The sequence below is a fragment of the Hetaerina americana genome, unplaced genomic scaffold, assembly GCF_022747635.1.
Source record: "Hetaerina americana unplaced genomic scaffold, ioHetAmer1.1.p SCAF_7, whole genome shotgun sequence".
Taxonomy (NCBI): Eukaryota; Metazoa; Arthropoda; class Insecta; order Odonata; family Calopterygidae; genus Hetaerina; species Hetaerina americana.
The window spans coordinates 7,314,750-7,333,728 of NW_027287316.1; the positions used below are offsets into that span (position 1 = coordinate 7,314,750).

General features: G+C 42.6%; 1 long non-coding RNA gene across 1 annotated transcript in view; it reads left to right on the plus strand.

Annotated features, from left to right (window-relative positions):
- LOC139696269 (uncharacterized) overlaps nucleotides 1–18,136 on the plus strand; it is a 117,393-nt gene extending 99,257 nt beyond the window's left edge. The window contains exons 3-4 of the long non-coding RNA XR_011702606.1: nucleotides 14,314–14,372; nucleotides 18,024–18,136. This is a non-coding gene — a long non-coding RNA (uncharacterized lncRNA). The remainder of the gene's footprint in view (nucleotides 1–14,313; nucleotides 14,373–18,023) is intronic.
- The last annotated feature ends 843 nt before the right edge of the window (nucleotides 18,137–18,979 follow it).

Consider the following 18,979-nt stretch of genomic DNA (forward strand, 5'->3'; position numbering starts at 1 on the left):
CGCCCCCGATTCGAGTCTCCCTTCACTCCGACGAATGCTCCTATAGGTTGACGGGCCTCTCTTCGAACGGCCTTTATCACCTACGCCCATTTCCCTCGAAAATGCCGCCCGAAACCCTGAGAGTTACCCCGCCCGCTATATTTAATGCCACTCTACTTTGATATCTAACACCGCCTCGGTGATATCATTATTTATATTTCGCCACGAGTTATTTTCATCCCATTTCCTCAGGGACCCCGAATCTTTAACGCGTCCAAGAAAGCCATTGACCACGAGTTGAGAGTTTCATTCTCCGCAAATGGGCTTCGTATCCTTTGGCGTGCTTTCACGGCCGCGACAATTTCTTCGACTCCAGTCCCGCCGATTTCAGACGAGCCCGACGCCACTCCGCCTACCACTCCACTCCCGAGGGTTCGCCCGGAAGATGCGAAGTAGGTCGACACACAGTTTAAATCTCTTGTATATAGGGTACGTTCCAAAAGAAATGCAATTATTTTTTAAAAAGAAATTTATTGAACAGATTTGCACAAATATTTGAAACTCTTTGAATTATTTTCCTTGGGCCTGTACATATTTTTCCAGTGACTCCGCCATGACCGGCACGCGCCTTTGGAAGGCGTCTTCGTGGACCTCTCGCCAAGTCTTGGTCACGGTTTGATGGGATTTCTTCTATGGACGAAAAACGGGTTCCTTCTTTTTTTACAATCAACTAACGTCTTGTCGCTTCCACAGCTTGGAGAGCACTGAGACCGGTTTCGCGGAAAAGCTTAGCGCCCCCCCCCCACACCGACTCCAAGTGGTACTATCCCAGTCAAACCTACAGGAGTGGCGCTGGAAATTCAATTGCATCATTTTTGGAAGGCACAATGTTAATTAGAAGGATGTCTCTTTGGCAGTGATGTTGGAAATGTTTGATCATTACCATCGTACTACGGTAGGAGAGATCATGTAATTAAAATTAGAGAGATTAAGTGTACATAGAACAGATAGATTTAAGATTTCATTATTTCCACGTCCGATAAGGGATCAGAATAACATTGCCCAACCGTACGAGAGGTCATATTCGGGTCAAAATTAGTCGGGTAGGTATTCAACCCCTGCCACACACCCTTGCGGTGGCTAGCGAGGTACTAAAATCTCTAAATGTCTCACATTTATACTCTGATATGCCTGAGTGTTTCCATCGGCTATTTCAAATATAAGGTCAGAGAGGCTGACAATCATTTCGGCAGAATTATCAGAACGCTGGTTGGCCTCCTACCAAAGAATCCACGGAGAAATGATGGAAACCGAAAGTTTTCGTGTCACGAAGTTACTGACAGTGAACCAATTTAATCGCATCAGCGCTGCCGTCGACGACTGATGTCAACAAACCACACACTCTTCCGCCCTTCATTCGACGGCGGAAAACAAACAAATGACGACGCCCGTGGAAGTAGAGGGCCAATCATAACAATGGCAGCCGTTAACGAGCACGTGGCATCCCGCCCCCGTATCGCCGACCGCAAACGCCTTTCCCTGGAGGGGTACGGGAGGATCGGGGGCGGAGGAGATGGGGGTAACCGGGGGGGGGGGGGGAGAAGGGGAGAAACGCCGCGAACGGGAACCAAAATCACTTTGGCATCGAGCCGGCGATGATGAAATAAAAACCCGTGCACTCCTCTAAAAAATTAAATTAATTCTCCAGGCTTGCCGCTTGAAAAAATAAAATAAAACGATTCCCTAAAATGGCAATTTCAGCCATTATTCTTGAGGGAATTAAATCCAATACTCTTTCACGGAATTAAGGTCTCGCGATCCAACAAAATTGTGTGTGGCAGATTTTCAGAACGGTTTCAAAGTATGCTAACACAGGGAGTACTCGACAAGATACCCCAAAATCACTAATGGAGGGCCGGCCAAACAACAGGGGCGGCGAGGGGATTCGATGGGGAAAAGACAAGTGCGCCGTCTCCCACTGAAAGGACTGGAGGAGGGATTGGAAGAAGGGCGGAGTCATCTGCTAAGACAGTCAAAGCCGTTGGGCAGTCAACCTATGAATTTCAATCTGAGCACATAACAGAATCAGTATGGTACGTAAGGGACGAAGAACGTGATGATAAAACTAACAATGGAACTCTGAGGAAACAGTCAAATGAGAAACTATTTCAGGGGGCTTTAGAACGAGTAGGGCAACATTGTAATTGTTTCCGACGACAATGAGGAGAGTATTAGGGACATCAAAAAAAAAGAATTTCATCAGGTAAGAAGATATTAAAAAGAGGAGAGCGATTATGATAGGTACCGCAGAAGTAATGACGTAAAGGAACGAAGTGGAAAATTTTGCTAACTGAAAATTTTGGAGTGTATTATCCGTCAGGATCGGAAACTTGGTCGCCGAGGCAAAGGGATGCGCATGGATCGGAAACCTTTGAGGGGAAGACGTGAAGATGAATGGGTATTATATAATGGAAAAGAAACCGGACGAAGAAGATCTAATCGAGAAGTGAAAAGCACTTTGTAATATCCTGAAACATTGACTGGAACAACTAGGTTCGTTTCGATGCTAAAGAGCCATCAACCAGAGGTTACAATGATGATGATTTGTGTCATATTGTTTGAATAGATGGGGGAGAGGTGAGGGAGGGGGTGAGCTTTTAAGACAATGGGAGGCTGTGTGGATGGGTTGAACCTTCATATGAGCGAGAGTTTTTTCAAGAAAAATTCAGTTCCCCCAAAATATTTCATGAAAGGTAAAGTTAGACCCGCAAGGCCTTTTGAAAAACTAATTTTATCCCATATTTAATTCTCGATTTGTTATTTTAATTATGGTCGGTGTTAATTCGCCGATAGTAGGGGTTTGTCAATTTATTTGAATATTTCGGGCGAAAAAAATAGCAGAAAGTGAGAGAGGGAAGGACAGCAAGAAGGAGTATTCGACAGTCAGTGATAATTGTACCACTGCATTTATTAAGCTTCACTAAAATAGAAATATATATGCCATTTGCAAGAGTTCCAACAGTGGTAAGTGAATTGGATTGCATGGGATTCCCATCGATCGTTTAATTGCATCAATAATCAAATGAAAGCCTAAAAATCACTCAAGCAAGAAAGAAAAATCATCTGTACCAAATTCCATTAAAAATTTTCCTCCAAAGCTATTGAAAAAAAAGGTCGATCGCAGCGGAGAGAGCGTCACGGGCACTGATTAACGGGCAGCGGCGACACTGTTCGGGCATGACCTGGTTGTCAGCGCGATTCCCCATCGCCACCTGGAGGTGCTGCAGCGAACCCGCCGCCCGGTCGCAAAATGCGTCAAAATCCGACGACGCTTCCAGAACGCCCCCGAGTTATCCAGGGACAGGAAATTCCTCAAGAGTCCCAGGTTAGCAGACGGCCTGGAATTATAAATAAGTTCGCAATTCGGAGACGGGTGTTCCCCCGGAGGAGTCACTCGGGAGTAGGTGCTTCAAACGAGACCGAAAATACGAAAGGAAAGAGAAGGGAAAGAGAGAAAAGGGAAAGAGAGGGAAGGGAGGGAGGGAGGGAGAAACCGGAATGAACGGCGACCTCGGTGGACGCACGGGAGGAGGGTGACTGCGACGTCACCACACACTGAATCCCTCCCCCACCCAGAAAGGGGTGCTCTTAATGAGACGAGATCGTATCAACTGCGGATGAGAGAGGGAAGGGGGGTAGGTTTGAGGTGTGCAAAGGGAGAGAGGTGGGGGATGAGGGGGGGGACGTGGAGGCGGCGTCAGTAAGCGGATAATTTGGATTTGCAAGCGGATAAAAATAAACATCGGGAAGACGAAAATATACCGGGGGCAGGGAGTGGGTGGATTGAGGAATGCAAGGGGGATTGGGGGGAGGGGGCGTTGGGATGCCCTTGGTCATCCCCCCTGGTGGCGCGATTCGATGCCGTCCCGAGGAGTAGACAAAAGAGGGAATCATATACGAATGAACCAAAGAGAGTGACCTGAGATTTATCAACTGTAAAAAGAGTGTCCCCTCCTCTTCCGCGTCGCGAACTGTGCCCGAGAGACAATCGAACAAATTAATAACCTAATAAATCCCTCGCGCTCGCATTAACTCGCCATGGCCTCCCTCCCTCCGCCAACCGACGTGGACGACGACGACGGCGGAATCTGGATCACCTCACCCCCGCGACAGTGCCATCGTCGCGGCGACGCGGGCGGCTGGCTTTCAGACGACCGCATTCCATCTCATTCGTGGTTCAAAGTTCCCTCAGGTGGAACCTGTAAAACGCCGCGGTCACATTCGACTTGAGACCCAGATGACGAGATATAAAATTAGTCCCCTTATTCGTCACATTGCCAAAATTCCGTGATTCAGAAATGAACCATTGTGCACGCTTTCAGTATGGCACTCGAAACGAGAACCGATTTTTTTTTCAACCGAGACTGAGTAAATTACGAATATTCGCTATTTTATCACACAGGGCAGGGGATTCACGAAAAATAGATTCTTACTTTCAATACTTCCTATAAACACGTCATCGATGCCGTTCTCGACATGCCGCTTGTCACGCAACCAGCAAACACGTCGCGAAATCGACACGAATCGCCATCCTCCGTTCACCTTCAACTCTACGGACTGCCAAAATAGACCCTCGAGGCCCATTTCTCAAGGCTGCAAGTCGAATGACAAATCCACAGAAATCAGCCGTGAATGTTTCAAAATTTTAAAAAGATAACACCGCGTGTCGCGAGAAACAAATGACGCACTATTGATAGCCATCAACGGACTCCGAACGAGCGAATTCCGTGCGTCCAGATGAAAGCTGATCGTCGCTGGGGAGGAACTTAAAAGCTAACACTGTCGCAAGAAATACGACTTATTCCGAGGGTAACGACAACAAATAAATAACATTGCCGCACCATTTCCCTAACGGCGAAATTCCGAACGTTCGCCGAATGAAGGGAATCAGAACGATGCGATGGACTGTTATACCAGTGCGGTGTCGTCGTGAACTTAAGGATTATTATTATCATTTAAGAATTAAGTTGCAATTAGGCAATTGTCCTGGCGGCAACGGTCAAGTTTGATCAATGATCACTCTTACAACGAACATACATACATACACGCACTAGAAAAACAGATAGGAGACAAAATATTCCTACATACAATGATGACACTTACACATCACATACAATGACACTTCCACATCACATACAAACAATATTTTAATAACTACATTAGTATCAATGAAGTTTATTACCCAGTGGCTGGTTTACACTTATTCTTTTAACTCCTACAATTGGATGAAAAAGGCTCAATCAAACCTCCATGCAGCTGGTTCCAATGAACAATAGTTCTGTTTAAAAAAAAGAGTATTTTAACTTATTTGTTTTTATTGGTTATCGGTGAGAGGGTTCGTTCTAAAAAAAATCACAGTTTACCATGAGCTTTCCGTGGACTCTCCAAGTTTCGCAAAGTAACGCGTTTGTGTCAAAAAAATATAAAATAACAAAGTATAACAACATAATGGTAGTGTAAGACTCACATACCATTGGAAAGGAGAATGAGAGAAGCCGGAACCTGGCGCAGGAGGAATTCTCAGTCGAAGACCAGGTGGGCGGGGGCAGATGGGGGTCGAGGGAAGAGGTGGGGGTCGGAAGGGGAAAGGCCGGCAGTCCGCGGAAATGAAGGACCGGCTGGCCACCACTGGGCCGAGAGGGCAAGACGGCAGAGGGTCAACCATCCGAGGGACAGATGCCCACAAGGAAGAAGACTGGGGCGAACAAGTACGAACGGCCACAAGAAGGGCTGATTTGAACAAGACGCCGCATTATGTGAAGGAACACGGCACAAGGGAACAGCCTGGGATATAGGGATGAATTGCTCGGACTACAGGAATGAAGACAGTGAATGGAGGATCAATTATTACACGCCGTCGGTCATCGACTAGAATTATGAACCAACCTCAACTGACTACAGTTTGATTAAAAACATAGATCATTCAAATGAGAAAGGCAACTGCGAAGGGGGGGGGGGGGGGGGGAGGTCAACCGCCTGTCCAACAAACAAGGATCTTCGACCCTCTCAGCGCTCAGTTCCACCTTTTAAGAGGGCCTCCTGCTCGCGGGGATCCCTCCCTCCCTTGGACTGCCAAAATCACCCCCACGGATGATCGCCTCTGTTGGCGGCCGATAGTCGATCAACTCAGGCCTCCCTTATCGACCGGTAAAAATCGGAATACAGGCTTTATCCACAAGCGTACACGTTTTAAGCACACCAGGGAAGTGAAATATTCGGAGACTGTTGAATATTCTGATTACATCTTTGGTCATTTAGGTACTTTGAGGAACTATGGAGAAACAACGACAAAAATGGTATTTTCACACGACGGATGAGATCTAATAAAGCTTATGAGTACGGAACACACACTTGGAGCATGAACATGCTTACTAAGAATTCAGTATTATGCTCGAATTAAGCCGATAACTCCAGGAAGAGGTAAATATTCATTAAAGCGTATCGCAAATTGTCATATACACTCAAGTAATACATATACACATACGCATGAGTTATAAATTATCAGCGCCATTTGCATTAACGGAATACATGTGATTTATAATCAATATTCACAAATTTCATTAGAAAAGATGACGAAAAAGCCTTTCAAACTAAAGATAAAGAGATGAGGGTACTTTTAAATCGACTTACAGCTAAGAACCCAGCCCTCTACTCCTGATACGCATCGGCATCGTTAAATTGAAATATACCCACGGAAATAGAAATACATGATACAAGAAATAACTAAGTTAGATGGAAACGAAAGCTAACATTATGTTAAAGTTAAGGAAATTTAATATGGTGGGAAGAGAGAAGAATTCGCTACGTGAAATCCTATGAATATGGAAAAGAAGCGGGCGGAAGACACAGCCATTACGGGGATCCATCAACAGCAGATTGCATTATGGGGCGAACAACTAATTGTTTAAACATAAGTTTTGGTTTAGAATGGAGAAGGGTAACGTTCAAGTCATCACACTAACACTAAGAAAGAAATCCGCATACGTGAACATAATCGATAGATACAAATACTCATTCTTTCCCCGAACAATCAGAAATCATAATAGTAACAAACCGAAGTCACTTCAGAAATATTAAAAACATTTAAATAACAAGTCGGAACAAATTTAAACACAGCAAAGACATCAGGTATACTTGTAGGTGCATGTGTATGTTAGTTAGTGTGTTTGCATGCTTGTGTGTTGCATGGGGTTTTTGCATGAATGTATGCCATGTTTTGTTGCGGATTATATAAATTTGTGGCTTTTGCATGCGGTTTTTTTCTTATATACGGGTGGTGCCCTAACACCCCCCGCCACACGCCCTTGCGGCGACTTGCGGAGTACTGAGTAGATGTAATCAGGATAGCAGGGTGTGTGTGCATTATGAAGTGTTTTATATGAGCAGAGAGGACCAAAGGGCAAAGTGTTTACACTAAGAGCAACTCAATAGGAAATATAACACTTTTCTGTATTTGTATTTTTTCGTGCGCCATTGCTTTCCGAATAATGCCCATCAACGTCCAGCTTGCCCGTGACCCCACGATCCCTCGACTACGTACATCTAAGAAGTAGGACGACATTCGAACTTAGCTCGAGGGTGGGTCCCTCTTCAAATGCACATAAATGCTGACAATGCAAACGAAAGGTTTCGGACTTCTGATTGGATTGATAGGGGGGTGAGGAAATACTTCCGTATAAAGACCGTACGGTGGCGGAGCATGGAGTGGTAAACCCCAAAAATACCCCAATGCGGGCAGAGGGACGAGTAGGGGAGGCCGAGGGAGTTTTCTCCTGGCTATTACGCTCTCTTGAATTCAGTGTGCATTCCTCAAGTGGTCACTATTAAGCAATGAAAGGTACAACAACTAAGTGTTTCGGGCGTGCACCATTGAGGGCAACAATTTGACCGAAACTGAATATTTAGCAGAGTAACACAGGTTATCGAGGACTTGGAGCGAGATATACTGACACTGAAGCAATCGGTTCCCTTACATTTATCAAGACTTGATCTCTAGAATGAGACGACGGGAAAAATCAAAATGAACATTAAAAGATTTTAATTTACTCTAGAAAGCACTCGACCATTCAATGAGTGCATCAACATCTCCAAATCTTTTACCCTCTTATCTGCTTAATTTTCGGATATTAATTATAAAAAAACTTCAAAGAATATTACCTTGACTATATTACTGATGCGAGAACTCAATTAATATAATTAATCCCAAAAAAGTGAAAGAATTAAAGACAAAACTGCGTGAAACTTTATTCGCAATGATAGACAACACACGCGACGAGGCGATGTTGGACTTTGAAAGGCAGACAACGAGCCAATCCGGAAGTCGTCACCGGCAAGACCTCGCCAAATGCTATGAAGTGATTGACCACCCTCATCTCGGCTAGTTATTGCACAGCGAGATTTATTTTAAAACTACGCCCCTTAATACGTTAAAAAAACGTGCAGTCCAGGTGCTACAAACAGATTCTTGAATCATTCGAATTAAAATGTATTCATAAATATTAAATCAAGATTAAACTTGACGAGGATTGATATTCTTTTCATAATATCTTCGAGTAATCGTTTTCGTGGAAATAGTTGCAGATACTGACGCATAGCATAGTCAAATAGCGTTTTCATTATGAAGAAAAATATAACCAGTTTGCTAATTTAATGCACATACAATTTTGATAGCATCGAAAAACACGTACATTCTGCACACATTGTAATGGGTTTACCCTCTTTTTTTTGTTCGGAGAAGCTACGATGCACATCATGTCTCGCGTGTTAAGCACGAAATTCTTCACCCGAGTGCCGGTCACGGCGATCCCATCCATCCCACGCGGTGGAGGGCGGCGGAGGCGGCGACGGTGCCCGAGCTACTGTCTCTGAAATCTTTCGAAATTACGACGTGAGAATTTGGATTGGGAGCCACATAAACAAAATGCTGACAGTGATACACTGTCAAAAGTCAAGGTAGTCAAAAAAGACAAGATTACTTACACTCCTGGGATTTATGTTTTGAAGTGTACTCGGAATTTACGCGAAAAAAGACCGGTACAAATGACTGACAACACTTGAAAGTTGTGTGTCTGCCATCTTTCTATAATCCCCGAGGGCACAACATCCGCGAGTGGGACCCTATCCCCAGCCAATGCCGAAAGTGAATGAGGGACAGAGATACGAGGTGAGCCGTGAATTCTGGCTGGGGGGATACGGAACGGGTGCAACCAAGGGTGCGCGTGTTTTCCCGGTCACGGGGAGCATGGGGAGTCGTCTAAGGAGCGGACAGTGAGTCATCTACCGTCCTTTGTTTGCAATCCGCGACCCATCACTTCCACAGCGGCCCGCGCCCCCGCCGTCGCAACCGGAGAGGGATGCCGGGGCTCGCGAGGTGCGGGAATACGAAACCGCGAGTGTCACGGGAGAGAGTTGAGGAATCGACGGGCATGGAGGAGGCGACGGGTCGCAGCAAAGTCGTGAGAACACATACGAGTCGATCTGAATGATAATACATACCATCCATCAGACATAAAGGCATTTTCAACATTATTAGATACACCCGATATCGTCTATGTTTGACATGACCCAATGTATCCGAAAATTAACACTTTATCGATATAATGTCGTCAACTTGATATATATTTGAAGCGAAATATTGATAGTGGAAAATTAATATTTATTTAAGAATTTAAATCGTTGCACTTAGGGAATTGTCCGAGTGGCAATGGTCAAGTCTGGTCAACGATCACTCTTGCAATGCACATACATACGTAAATAGACAAGAAGAACAGATATGAGACGAAATGCTCTAATATATGTACAATGACGCTTTAAGATTATCAACCGCACCTTTACCATTACACAAGGGGCTAGGTTCACCTTATACTTGCTACAACGCTCCGTCCATCGCCGCAGCACTCCGTCCATAATCACGCACTCCTCAATTCCCTATACCGTTCATAATTACCCACCATCAACATATCATTCACTCTTGCAATGCAACTTTTCCCACGGTCCACATCAAGTACAGGACAATATTTTAAAAAGTACAATAGTATAATAATCACTGATCAATGAAGTTTATCACCCTGGGGCTGCTTTAAACTTATTCTTAAAACTCCTAAAATTGGATGGAGAGGGCTCAAACAAACCTCCAGGCAACTGGTTCCACTCAACAATAGTTCTGTTCAAAAAAAGTATTTTTTTCTTATTTGTATTTTACGTTCTTATTTTCATTATAAAACCGTGGTCGTTTTATCCCTTTAAAGTTTGGTTTTTCTATCTCTTTCCATAAATCATACCACGCTTCGTCATACTATATTTAACAATTCTATACGTCGCGCCTAACCTACTCCTTTTTCTTCTATTTTTCAAACTCTCCCATTTCAATACATCGAACATTTCCGTACTATAATGTCGTCAACTTGATATATATTTAATACGAAAGATCGACAGTGGAAAATTGATATCGTCCCTTTCTCTAAATACCACGTGTCAAAATGGCACGTCCCTCCTCAGGCTAGGAGATTACGGTAACTGAGGGTCAAGAGGATAGCTCTAATATCTACCAACGAAAGTTGCAAGACGATGAGATACTACTAGTACATTTTCGAGTAGTACGAACGGTTGAACCACCTGTTTTCCGTCGGGGTGGTAAGAGAATTGTGTGAGGGAACAGGAAAATACCCTTGTTTCCGTCGCTTCGATGGCGACGTGCACGTAAAAAACCTTAAGATGAATATATAGATCTTTTTTGAGAAAAAAACACGTATTTATTTGGTCATTTGTTCCCACCTACGGAGGAAACCCAGAGAGCAGCACCTGGAAACTTCTACATAGAAATACCTTGGCTCAATACAGTTAATGCGATTCGCTTCGACTGAATATCAGCCGATTCCTAGCCACCTCCCCGGTGGCAACCTCGGGGGGAGGGTCCTTCGCTCCAACGCAAACACGTCGAATCCCTCTTATTCCCCGCAGGAGGGGCGGGGTGGTGGTAGTGGGTGTGTGGGGGAAGGGGGTCCAACAACGGAATGGGACCCGATATGAGGACGCCGTGATCCGATTATCCGACCGCCGAGAGAGGATTCCGGTGGAAGGGGTCGGGAGGGGGGGGGATCAGGTGTGTGTGTGGAGTTGAAGGGTCAGCCCGTCGCCCACCCGCCACCAGTGGGGGGGGGGCGAATGCCAATGTCCCCTTTTCGTACGAGTGAGTGGCCAATCCACAAGCTTCGGGTACGATGCGAACAGATTCGGATACGTCATTAATCGGAGTAAGTACAGCATTTTCAAAGTCTGCAGCCAGTCATCGCCGCGCCGAGAATTGTGGTAAGGTGCGAGAGGTCGTTAGGTTGGCACTCAATGTCTGGCTGGCGCTAAGGCCTCTCAGAGTGACGTAAATCCATATCAGACCAAATGCCTGCCGGCCACGAATTGCCAACATAACGAAAGGACTCGTACCCCAATTATAGGCGGTTCGGTGACTGGCTACAGACTTTTGTGAAATGATGATGCATACACAGGCATGGACTTCGACAATTAAAAGCTCCTCTTAGTTACAACTGGACCATCTGAGAAAATCAGGGCGTCTGCATTAGCCTACTCTTCACGAAAAGCGCCAAGGGGTCCGCAGCTTTAAGTCCCATCCGACGGACGGCGTAGTCGCTCAAAGTGCCCTCCACAAAGTAACTCAAGCAGGGATCGAAATACCATACCACTGAAAAGTATTCAATACTGCGGGGATTTGAACCCGGGCCCCCTGGGTGGGAAGCCAGTACGATAACCACCGCAGCATCACGATCCTGTATTCTCCGTACGCTGTGCTTCTTGGAATACTCATTGGCTGGGTGAAATTACAATTCCAGGTTGTTTATTCTTAACAGATGAGGCCATTTACTCTTTACAGATCCCGAAATATTTTATTAGCATGTGAGATCGGTTCATAATTACTTCACATCAGACTCCCAAGGGTGAAAATTGCGTTGTTTCATACAGTCTACGAAGGACATGAAGTCTCTTTAGAATCGCAAATTGGGCTTTCGTTTTTTTAAATAGTTTTAGTACCCCACAAGTCACCGCTAGAGTGTGTGGCAGGGGGTAAATACACACCAGATTAATTCTGACCCGAATATTTTTACCCCTACCGCGGTCGGAAAACGTTATTCTTATCCCTTATCGTCCGTGGGAAAAATTGCATCTTTAATCTATCTGTTCTTCACTAAATCTTAAAAACAATTTTATTGAAGTACTCCAAGGGGGATTTTTCTGACTTTCACATATTCCCCCTGATATCGCAAGCGTTTATTAAGGGATAAATGAACTCCGCTTCTTACCCTAGTCAATCCCCTGTTAACGGATGGGAAATGGTAGAACTCCTTACAGGGAACCTTAAGTTTGGGGCGTACCTCACCTGTCACTACACCAAAATGCCTCACAATTTATTTATTTATCGACTTCATTTGGCGGGATTGAGACTAATAGTCCCTTCTACTACCCAGCCACAACGGTTAACAAATGGCTTTCTCAACGCGTCGCACCGGAGCGAAGGATTCTCGCGTCCAGGCGGCGGGCACCATCAACTCGTCGGCGGATTTGAAATACGTGCTTACTCCGGATCCGAAAGTTGTTGCGAATCCTCCTCACCGTCATAGGTGAAACACCAAGTTTCATCTCATCTGGTGGAAACATCGTCAGGGTTGAAACATTTGCCCTGCGTACCTAGTTCCACTTAATGTGTTATGCAGTCACACTGGAGGGGGGGAGGGCAGGGGAGTGGTAGGCGCGGACCTTCGTGGACTCACATCGGAACTAACACAGGCATCCTCGTGTCGCTGGACCAGTAGTGCCTTTTGGTCTCTAATAAAACTGTCTCGATGTGTATGCATGAATGTCTATCCATACCGTAGAACACTTACAAATCTATCTCTTCATAAATGGACCGCGAAAGATACAATCGATATTCCATCCCGTGTCGATGAGAACCGGTCCCCGCACCAAGTCAGGCACGGGAACCGGTTCTCACCGCGTGGCACCGGTTAACACCGGTCGATGAAGGAAGTCAAATTACTCTCCTCCTGAAATTATACCGCAAGACGATGGGGATAAAGCAAACATTCAAATTCCTCCGCTGGGCACCGCGATCCGCATTCTTTGAAATGGCAGGTAACCAACCCATCACCGAAAGTGCATCTTAACTTGAGTCGAAAGTTAATGATATCCAAAACAAAATGTGCACGAAGGTTAACTCCCGTCGAATCGTTTGAGAGTTATGACTTGCCTGCAAATCCCGTCAAAAAAATATCAGTTACTCCGAGACTGGTCGTTTTTAAGGCTTTCAATTGTAGTCTACGACATTAAAAAGTTTCAGAACCCAAAGTCTTCCATAAATCGAAAATCAGCGGATAGACTCATACTACTCCACAGTAGTACAAGTCGCTACAAAATTTTTCTAATTATCACTTTTAGTTGAGTAAAAACATTGAGTTTCAGAAGGTATACACAACCGGATCCATCTTTTTCTGGAATGCAAAAGTGTAATATGAAACTAATGCTACTAGGGGTAGTAAAATTAAAACCGAACGCCGAATACCACGCAGTCCGCTAAAAGATAGCTTTTCACCAACATCAATACTGCCATTGCTGTGGTGGGAGAACTGCAGAGTGACAAATCATAGGCGCACGCAGGTGTTGATGGGTTGTTGCTATGTCCTTGTTGGTGCGCGGACTGGTTGTTGTGGCGGGTGCTCGGTTTTCATTGGACTGCCCCACATTAAAAAAATCACATAATGAACATTGCATTGGCAAAATGATCAGCCTGCTTTTTAATTGATTGGTTATATGGGTTGGAAATAAATAATCCAAAGGAATGGTTCATGACTGCAACGCTTCAATACCCGGAAACGCCAGAAGCTGAAACTATGATGATGATATTGGACATTGCCTAAAGGAAAACAAAATAATATCATACTGACTATAAAATACTTAATACAATAATAACATATCATGCCTTTCTTCCATATTCATTTTAAATATTAAGTTAACTCAGCTAAATGTTTTATTAGGGTGTGTACATCAAATCTGTATGAATACAGCCTCTTGTAATAATCTTGCAAGCAGTTAAATGCGCCACTTCAGTTAACTATCTAATTGCGTCGATGTCTATTCTATCTTTAAACGTACTAAATCTATGAAAGCTTAATTTTTTTAAAAATTGAAAGACAAAATGTTACCAAAATAATAAAACATTCCATTGAATATGTTACTAATGATGTATTTTTTTCTGAATTCCCGTCACAGGCTTGTCTGCTGGGAATTCATCCATTGCTACCCAAGTCACTGATGAGTACATAATTCATGTGAGTATTTTTGTTAGCTCGTATTGCAATACCTCTGTATTTTTGCACTTAAAAGAGATTGGATCATGACTACACAGGTCAACGCGGGTCACCACTATCACCTTAGTTCAATTAGTATTAATGAGGAACGATGAATTTAACGGAATACCCAATGCATGCGTATTCCGTAAACCGATATGAAGCCTGCATACTGTTTTTAATCAATCGATGATGTTCATATTTACTTTTTAAACGCGCTCTAAAACTTATTTCGCACTGTTCCTGAAGTGCCCGTTTTTTAAGCAATGAGATTTCTGCTGATTTTCACCCACAATTTAATCAATCTTAGAAATAAATGTCGGGTCGGTGCAGTAAGGACAAATATTATAACTTTTATATGAGTGGGTCTCTGCCCTAATAACATGATCACGCTGAATACATTACCTCCTGTTCAGTAGGTGGTCGGCATGTTTCTATTCGTTCTACAAGCATGGTGGGGGCGTTACGTTGACCCCTTACAACTCCTTCGGAAGAGCTATCGATGACAAGAGTGAACCAGAGAGCGATACGTAAGATGCTAAAACTAATCAGCCTTTATTGGCAGATATTGTCAAAACGTTTTGACACATAAATTGAACTAAATCCACTCGTAGTAATTAAATAGTCTAATATAGCCAGATATATACCTACCGGAAAAATGGAACCCTTTAGATATATATATATTTAACCCCAAACTAGGGAAACAACATTCAAGGAGATTCCCGTGTAATAATCAATTCAAGCAAATAAAGACTGATTTCCAAACAACTGCATGATTTTTGAACAAAGTGGTCTCAATGTGAAATCATTCATCAGTATTCTTTGCTATCATCTGGTTTTTCACGCAATGTCACCTTAAAAAAATTTCGACTGCACGACTGAGAGCCACGCCTGTCTTTTTTATCATTCTACACAAATTATGGCGGAAATGTTTTTATTGGTGGTGAATATGTGGGGCAGAATACGCAACATGATGGTCGCGTAGTAGGGCAACAGGGCTCATGAACCATCACTAAAGCCATACACAACTCTTGCCGACCACTTCTCCGTAAAATTAGAGCACCCAGACGTCCCGATTACTCCAGCGCAGACACACATAAACGGTCATCGGTCGGCCTGCATACATTTTCCCTTTTAATGAACCAAAATGATCGGTGCCATTTTCTGAAAATTTCGATGAATAACAATCCTCGGCGAATACACTGGAGTCAGCGCGGCAACTCTCCCAATGCTTTACTTAAAGTGAAATCGATAATGGTAATGCGATTCCGAAACAAGGAAAACGTCCGCCAATACGGGAAATAAAACCAAAACATCCACCACCCACCCCCCCAAATCGAGCTGAATCGACGAAGATTACCATATTAGTGCCACTCCCTTATCCGGCACTCTGTTCGGCGCAACGAACACCGCTGCTTACATTGCAATTTCGGTTGCTTCATGTCAACAATCCAAAGGAGATAATTCCGCAAAGGAATTCGGCCTAAAACTACCACTTCTTTTTAACCGTAACATTTGGGTCAACTGCATACTTCACACTATTTCTTAAGTTAACCAGTTTCGAATGTCTCTCAAGGTTCTCGACTTAACCCAAGAGAGGTAATATCTCTTAAACCTGTTCCTAATAGAACAAGCAAAGGAGCTAGTTCTTCGTGGCAGGACCCGTATACTCTAAGCAAAACAATGAGCATCACCTAGTACTACGAGCAAGATTTGATTCGAAAATAACCAAGAGTGTTACGCAAGCATGCCTAAATGAGGTTCAATATCTTCAATTGCGAAGAATCAAATCCAGAAAAAGTGTATCTCGATTAAAATCATTCACCTGTAATTTTACTTTGTCCGGCCGGATTAAACCCACTGCTTTACGCCTTCGAATCACACAAGAGAATGCAATATAAGACAAACTGTTACTTTTAACAGTATTGAGAGCCAAAAGATTTTTAACCAATACGAAATTAACAGTACCGCTAACCTTGCGAGAAGTGATAACAAAAACTCCATGCAACCTGAATAGGGACAACCAGATAGCAATTTCGCTAATATTGTCAGGTTAATTGAAATAAAGGGCAAATGACTTGCAAAACTACTAGAACATTTCAAAATATCTGACGGACAAAATGACTTAATGGTGTTACAGAACTCGACTATGATTTCGCTTTGACAAGTAGCTAGAAGTAAAAATAGCATGGCGAATTACATTAGAATGAGTATGAACTTAAAATACCATATCGATGAGGACAAAAGGATTTGGTAATTTCTTTACAGTATTACAGCTTTTAAAACTGTTTATTTTCTCATATCCATTCATGCAAAACATTTCATCGACAACGGTCACACGAGAGGTTCACATATAATAATCTTGAATAGATTGCAGAAACTTATTCCTTCATAAAACATACTAGTATGCAAAGGCAAATTGTATAAGAGGAATTAAAATTCACTCCACAAAAACAAATAGCTCCAGCAATGTCACAGTAACAGAAAAGATGCGGGCACAAGGGAGGCAAACAAAAAGAAGAATTGAGCCGAATTCTAAAAGTCAACTCAAACTCACACGGAGAGCTTACATTAAGAAATTTCAATAAATCCGCGTCGGTGACAGAAGAGACATTTAAAACCTCAAAAAGCAACGGATAACTGAAACGTGGGAGCCATATTTATGCGTTGAAGGGAGACTTACCTTATGATATCTGTATCCAGGTTAAGCAGAAAATAATCCACAGAACGTATGTACCACCACTCATCTACAGCGCACCAATCTAAATCACTTCCATTTTGAGATAGTTCGCTTCACAAAAGTTAAAATACTTCAACAATATTCCTCCACAAATTGATTGAAAACTGCTCAGTGCGCTTCGAGACCGCGCATTTGTCAATGAAAACAAGTGTATCCTCGAAAAAAACTTTGCCGATTGGTGAGGTCGAGTTGCCATCTAGCGTGGGCATCTGTCATTACGTTCTTCCTTTGTTTTCAACATATTTTTATCCAAATTTCGCAAACTGAACCATGGTTTAAAATGCAAAATCTTAATAAATGGCCGAAAAAGAACGAGCATATTAAAATCAATATTTCATTTTTATTAAATCCTTAGTTTCTCTTGATATTTTAATTTTGCATTATATTTTCAAAATTGCAATTGATAAGATTAGTTTTACAACGAAAAACATTTTATTTTGTCTTCTAATGCACTAATTAACTTAGACTTCATTAATTAATACAGAGGAAAGATATATAAGCGTGGCACTAGCTTTGTTTACTAAAAATTATAATTTCGATGTTCAATTTTGTCGCGCAATATATACCAGCATGTAATGGATGATAAGGAAAATGTAAATGAGGGGAGATTGATTTAACTCGTAAAAATTTTGTAATTCTTTGCGTTTACACGCTGAACTTCAGTTATTTTGTAGTTTTTTATAAATTTTGTATGAGGTGTGAAAGTAAAAATACGCGGCAGCTATGAAAGAAGTCATATTGGCAGTGTTTTCATTTATATCATCTTTATTCCTAGTCGTTCTACTTGTTTGTATTGGTAAGATGATTTAGTGGTTGAAATTATAGGTATTTCCTTCGATGATGTATGTCATCTCTGGTTCTAAGCCTAAATAATTATGTCGTTATTGTTTCAGGTTGGTATTTGGTATGGACCTTCTTCCTATCTCGCTTTCGTTTTGTAAGAGAATTGCTTGGAGGAACGTCGGAGTCAACTCTGGTGAATGACTTAAAAAGCGGTCGTTCCCGAATAAAGAAAACCAGGCGTGAATAATGTTTCAAGTATAGTATTTTGGGTTGCATTTTTTCGTAGAGTTGCATTTTACTTAATGATATAATGAAGAGAGTTAAAAACTGTTCCTCAACAGTTTGTTGCAAATTGGAACCTTGAGTCGTCATGTCTCGAAGTGAGATTAACCTTGAGCCGTGGGCTAACCTGAAGATGAATTTCACCCGGTCATTGTGATACATTGGATTACGTCATATTTTTAAATGACGAACTGGTACTACTTTCACCAAAGTCGTGGAAGTTCAACTTTGTAATCCTTTAATTTATACTCTTCCAAACAGTTTTATATGATGTCATTTGGTTACTTTGGCGTATTATCGCGAGCTGCTCCATTCACTTGAACGTCGATTTAAATGTGTGAATCTGTGCTAAAAATAGTATTAAATCGGAATAAGGAATGTGTATGCTTCTCATTAGTCCCTGAATGAAACATGGAATAAGCGAATTTGTGGTGCTTGTAAAGCATCACTGTGATAATCTTCTGCTATCAATGGATGTTTTGAGGGCATCGTTTTTTGCTCTCTTATCCCACCTGTGAAGCCAACTTCATTTACTTTCTGGAGATATTTTAAGACTGAATATATTTTAATATGTCATCGTATTTGTGGTGCAATTTTACGCATGCCTATGTGGTATGCTTGTTAAAGTAATGAATTTCAGGTTCGCTAATTCTTTGTCAATCATGTATGCCTCAAGAATTGGTACGATTGGTGCTGATTGAGTTTGTGCAGCTTCTTTGTATTTGCAATTTTTTTTGTGTTTGATGAATCGAAATATATCTGCTCCTCCATCTCCAAAAGCTTT